This window comes from Pyxicephalus adspersus, chromosome 1 (assembly GCF_032062135.1).
Source record: "Pyxicephalus adspersus chromosome 1, UCB_Pads_2.0, whole genome shotgun sequence".
Classification (NCBI taxonomy): domain Eukaryota; kingdom Metazoa; phylum Chordata; class Amphibia; order Anura; family Pyxicephalidae; genus Pyxicephalus; species Pyxicephalus adspersus.
In genome coordinates, this window is record NC_092858.1 from 17,759,994 (window position 1) to 17,766,855 (window position 6,862).

Below are 6,862 nucleotides of genomic sequence, written 5' to 3' on the forward strand. Positions count from 1 at the left end.
TATAGGAAAGGATTACATCTTACTCTTACATTTTATTAGCTCTTTACATCTCATTTTGTAGCTCCAACCTGTCCCTGATTTGGAGGGAATGGAGCAAAATCTCTGTGATTTGATTTCCCCCTCTGCTGTCTTTCTTTTTAGTCTAAGGTATAGATCACTACAAAAAATATATTATTTAGTGACTCATTTTATCACTCAAAATATTTTAATCAATCTTTAAATGATTGCACTTGTCATCTATAAAATAAAAAGAGGGTCATGATAAGTTTGAATGTGAACCAACATAAAAGTCTGAAAGAGGGACTGTTGTTTGTTGTGTAGTCTCTTTGTGAAAGTTAACATAGCCCTTACTAAGTTATACTAATAGGCTCTTAGATTGTAAGCTCTTCAGGGCAGGGTCCTCTCCTCCTCCTGTGTCACTGTCTGTATGTGTCTGTCATTTGCCTCTATGCATGATTACTGATTAAAAATAAGGTCATGTAATGAAATACTTAATACTAAGAATCCATGTGATAAACTAATTTTCAGATAGTGGTTTGCCATTGATACAATTTAGTGTAAGAATAAACTGTAGTACTAAATTTGTCCTGAAGATGGCAGGAAAATTTAGCAATATCAACTGACAATGCTAAAGAAATCACAGCTTTAGTGGTGGGGGAATCATTTTGAGTCATTTCTTGAAAACATTTCAGAAAATGATGGAAATGCTTCAAACAGATATATATTACAGACCACAAGAAATTCCTATGATCATAAAAAGCAGTTTGCTCAGGTGTTTATACAGGTTTAATTTTGGAATACTAACGTTTAAGATTTTTTTTTTGCTTTTAAGGGAAATGTATGGATTATGCAATGTTTTTGCATGTTAAATAAATCAGCTGCAAGGAAATGTCTTATTCCTCTACTTTTCTGTTATTCTGCCTAAATAAAATGGTCAGTTACAGGGGGTCAGAACAACCCATGTTATATTTCCAGGGTGCCAGGGCAGCCATCCAAATATTTTTTCCTAGCTAACTCTAGCTGCAAATTGTTATCCATGGGTAATCCAATCATTTACAGTTAGTACTTGTTGGGATTATTATTAATATTAATAATAATAAACTTTATTTATAAAGTGCCAACATATAATGTAGTGCTGTGCATTAAATACGGGTTTCAGACACAAACAATGACACAGGAGGAGAGAAGAGTTTACAATCTAAAAGGATTAAGTCATGTTAGTGGACCCTATAGCAAAAATATTTCTGTACCTGCTTAAAATGAACTAGAAATGGGTTTTAATTTACTATCCAATGTTTAAATTGCAACAGCATATTACTGTACAAAGTCTACAGCCATATCACTAACTGACCCTCAGAGGAGCTCACTATCCAATTCTCCTATTTAATGTACAGCACTGCATATTATGTTAAAAACCAATATCAAAAAATAAATACTATTATTATTATTATTATTACTATTATTATTAATAATTATAAAAAAATATTAATATTCCCTACCATAGTCAAATTGTCATGTTTACCTATTGCATTACATTGCATGTGGTTGCATTACGTTGAGGAATGCATGACTTAATCCTCTATTTAATGTACAGTGCTGTGCAATACGTTGGCGCTATATAAAAAATACTGTTCATTGACCATACCTTACCATAGTCATATGTCATTACCGCAGATTAAGGACAATTCTGGTGAAGCTATTTAACCTAACGACATGTTTTTGGATATGGAAGGAAATCCCACAAATAACAAGTTAAAGGCTTTTTCAGGTATGTTACCTGTGCCTGCTGGTGAAGAAAGTTTTGAGGTGTGGAAAGATTTTGCACTGCAGGTGATGAAATAATGGACTTTGTTCAGAGGAAAAGAAAAAACAGTGCATGATGGAAAGTCTCTCTTCAGTCGCTCACCAGTAGGAATGAGCAAGAAGGCCTCTGACGGTCTTGTGAACATTTTCCCAAACTTCGGATCAGTTCGCCAAATTTTGGAAAATTCTATTAAAGTCAATATGCCGACTTGAAACATTAATAGCTAAGCCCCTATAAATGTTAGAACCACCAAATTAGCTTGGTATGTGTAGGAGAACAGTGGCAACAAGGGAAAAATACAAAGGTTGACATTGAGAAAAGGTGGTGCTACATGTGAACTCAACCCACTAGCAGCAGTCTCTGCCGTCAAAACAGCAGGAGACCGCATTGCTAGCTGGCATCATGTCTGGATGACATGTGTTAGGAATGCCACTCATAAAGTTGTGGAGAAGTAGTGCGGTGACATTAGGCAAAAGGATGGAGGACCAGAGACGGAGCATGGGTCAGCGAGAGCAGTAGCAGTGTGTGGCCTCTGGTCAGCTATCGCTATGGAGACCGCATTGGTAAAGTCATGGAAAGCTGGGTGTAATGCATTGTCAAAGCCACCCAGAAGTGTATAATATAATTTTTGTGAATGGAGTACTGACAGGCGGCAACAGCAGGAGGAGGTGGTGGGCCCTGAAAAGGAGCGGGGACCGCAATGGTAACCTGCATCTGGAGCTGGGTGTAATCCATCGTCAGAAATTTAACTGTACCAAACGGTCTTCTTTGGTAAATAGGAACAGGTATAAAACACTGAAATATCTGTATTTATTTTATAGTAGGACAGAAATTTCACTATACTAAACCGGCTACTTTGGTAAATAGCAAGCGGTATCAGACTGAAATATCTGTATTTTTTTTAGAGTAGGACAGAAATATATATATACAGATATACAGAAGACTCCTAACCTGTCCCAATCCACGTCTCTCCCTGCTTCTATCCTTCACACAGAACACAAGATGGAGTGACTAACTCCTCCCCCATTCCATGTATATATGCCTCTGCTTAGATTCCTCCTGATTGGGCTGCTGGGCCTTGCTGTGCATCTTGGGAGCAAATGATTCGCTCCCAGCTGCGCCATTCCCGTCAGAAATAGTCGCCATTCCTCCCTGCTTTTTCCTTCAATTGTTCAGCGAGAACACGACCTCACGCGAGATCTAACTTACAAATTCCTCGTGCTCATCCCTACTCACCAGCATCCATTATTGTGAGCGCTTACAAAGAAAATCATGGGAGTACCACTGCTCAGGACTACATTAACCCCCCTAGCGTTCAAATTCTGTCTGTATTTTCACGCAAAAAGTGTTAAAATGTTTTACATTTACATTGTAGGTCTATAATTCTTAGGCATTACTCACCAAAATATGTCCAATATTTATTAAATTTAATACATTTAAAAATAAACTTTAAATAAAAAAACACAAAACTGTAATATAACTGTACAATAGCATGTATAATATTTATATGAGGGGGTGCTGAGAAGTTCCTGGTTTTGCCCCCTTCCAGATGAAATGGAAAAATGAGTGTGGGGGCATATGACAGCCTAATATCTTTGTATGTAACTGTGCAAAGATCAGGTCTTTGCAATTCCTAAAACGTTTTTTCTTTTATTGAGAAGTTGTAATGGCAGAGGCACAAGCAAGTTTCACGTCGGAGTTACGGGCCGTCATGAAGTTTTTGTTTCTCCAGGGAAAGTCACCAAAAGACATTCACACTGAGATGTCACACACACTGGGGGAGAAGTGTCCTTCCTACAGCTCTGTCAAATCCTGGATATCTTGTTTCAAGACTGGGAATTTCACTGTTGAAGATGAGCACCGCAGTGGGCGCACCCAAACCCCAAATGACCTGGCAACCTGCGATGCTGTCCATGAGCTGATTATTGAGGATCGGTGAATATCCGCAAAAAAGATAGCCCAGATACTTGACATCTCACGGGAGCGTGTTGGGTTTGTTATCACCACTATCCTAGACGTGCACAAGCTTTCAGCGAAGTGGGTGCCGAAATGATTGAACAGTGATCAGAAGAAGGAACCAGTTGAAGCATCCAAAGCTGTTTTGGCCCATTTTGAAGCTGCACAGGACTTTTTTGCTAGGTTAGTGACTGAGGATGAAACCTGGCTCCACATCTGTGACCCCGAAACCAAGGAACAGTAAAAGGAATGGCTCCACAGCAGGTCCCTGCAACCAAAGAATTTCCGAACCCAGAAATCGGCCAAAAAATTCATGGCGTCCGTTTTCTGGGACAAAGATGGTATTCTGTTATTTAATGTACAGCGCTGCGTAATATGTTGGCGCTATATAAATCCTGTTTAATAATAATAATAATTCTGTTGGTGGACTACCTACCCCAGGGTTCTAGTATTAGCGGACAGTATTATGCTAACCTCCTGGACCAGCTGAAGAAGGCAATTAAGAAGAAACGCCCTGGACAATTGACCAAAGGGATTCTTTTTTTTGCAGCACAATACACCTGCCCACATGCCTAACGTTGTGGCTGCCAAATTGAACACCCTGGGTGTTTTTAGCGACCCGAGTGTGACACTCGGGAATACCCCTAGGGGGGTTAATGTGTTCACATGTGCCTATGGACCACACAGTGATCCTGAACAAATGCTCTTTGACTTTAAACAGACAAAGCATAAAGATGAAGTGGATGTTTCTGAAATTGTGAGAAAGTTAGAAGTTCTTCTTGAGAGATTGTTGACTGAAAAAGTAATCTCTCCTGCCGATGTCGACAAATTAAAGACTGCTCATATTATAAAAGGTGTAGCCCCCTGTTAATAACAGAATGGTCTACTAAGCTGTTTCACAGTTTACCAAAGCAGTATTACTAACCTGGGAGAATGTGGTAAAAGACCACTAGGTGTCACTTTCCAGGATTGTTTGCTTCTATTGTATTCTTGTAAATGTTAATTACCTTTTATCATAGAGTTCATGTATAGATAGCACTTTGTGTCTCTGCTAGCTGGGTGACAAACCCCAGACTGGAGCACAATGAGTGATATACAAGGAGGGTTCCAGGAAGTATTGCCACAATTGGAGCAATGGCCACCTATATAAGTGCTGGCTGCAGGTGGACTTTATGGGATCTCCCAGACCTGAGGAAGTAAATAACAGACAAGTGTGCTATATTTTTCCAGGGGGATTATTGATGTCCACATCTTCTGTGTTCCTATTAAGTCTGGTCATAGACATATAATTGGCCCATTTGTTAGTGTTATCTGCATAGTGCTGAGCAGATACAGGTCTGTGTATTTGTGTGAATGTGAAAGTATTCACCTTGTAATTATACTATTAGGTGAATCTATCTGTATTAGAGTTTACATACAGCTACCAGTATTCTGAATAACTGTAGTCCCCTCTTGGTCAGGGAGTTTAGTTAGAATTAGTGCAGAGCTCATTATACAGAATAGGATAGAGACAGGTTAGGCAACTGACAGTTCGGTTGCAGCAGCAGGATAGAGACTCCTTAGGGACTGAGTGGCAGAGTAGATAAGCTGATATGGAGTTCCAGTGTCACACCACTGACTTCTTCAGGGACAAGCTACTCTTCAAGCTGTTCCAGCGCCTCAAAGGGATTCTGGCTGATGCCACATCTGAGCTCATCTTTAGGGGCCCCAACAACTGAACTTTGCTGCAATCTGTATCTGGAGGTATCTTTGCTCTGTACATGTATATAACTACATCAGGGCTCTTGTTGGGTTTATTTGTTCATATACTATTCCTGCATGTTGGTTGTTTATGCTGTTAATAAACATTTACTTTATAAACATATTGTTATTTCTATTCTGTGTTTACCGATATCTTTTAACACTGGCATGGTATTCTGGGTGCAGTAGTTCCTCTGCTCCTAAACATTTAACGTAGATTACTGCTTAATTTCCCAGGAAAGGAATCTCCTCTGCTCTCAGAGGTCCTATCCTGAGTGGAAGCACTGCCTAACTTATTAACAAATCCACTCCTCCACATAGCGAAGGCTCTAGTTCTTTCTGAATCCAACTGGTTTAGCCCTATAGTCTGGTGGTCTATAGTCTGTTGGTCAACTCATATGACCCCTCCCATCAAAACATGGCTACAAAAAGGTAATTTCCACATCATCCTATATCGCCTGTTAGAAGAGACTTTACTTTCACTGAAACTATGATTGAAGTAAAGAAACAATAAGCTGATATCTGCTTCAGTGCTCCATCTAAGAGCAGACCAAAAGTGAGTTCTTTGGATGGGCAGGAAAGTGAACCTGCCTAGTAAAAGTATGTAACCTTTAGCATCCTATGTTGACAACAAGGTTTCTAACCGCAAACCCATTATTCCTTTTAAATGTTTTTGCTGTGGACAAGGAGGCCATATTGTCCGCCAATGTCTGCTGTCTGTCTGAGTTTTGCATTCTGGGGGTGGTAGCTGATGAGGATCCCCTACTTAAAATGGGTGTGTTGATAGTATTCAGCACAGTATTCATCCAAAAGATAACACACTTTTCTTTTAGAGAGGGAGAGATCCAGAATGATTCTTTCCAAAAAGATGAAAGATCAAAACATCATCAATAGCGGTTGTCAGAAAGAAAATGGTGGAGTACAAATCTGTGTGAAAAAAGGTTCACAGTAATGGATTTGAGATCTGCATACTATCAAGTATCCATGATTGGGGAAGATCAAAAGAAGACAGCATTTATTTGTCCATTAGGGTTTTTCCATTTGCTTGCAGGCCTCGGGGAATTAATGGCACACCTGCAACTTTCCAGCCTTTATTGGATAAGACTTCGGGAGACAATTGTCTCACTCAGTGTATCGTCTACTTGGATAATATAATTGTTTTATGCTTTACTCTGGAGGAGCATGATCAAAGGCTGTTTAACCTCCCTAGCGGTACATTTCTCTCCGGTTTTATATGTCTAAAAGCGCTACATTGTTTTTCATAAAAATGTATTTTACAGTATAATAGTATGAGTATAAAAAAATTTGAAACACAAAATAATGTAAAAATAATAAATTAAAATAAATAAATAATAAAAAAAA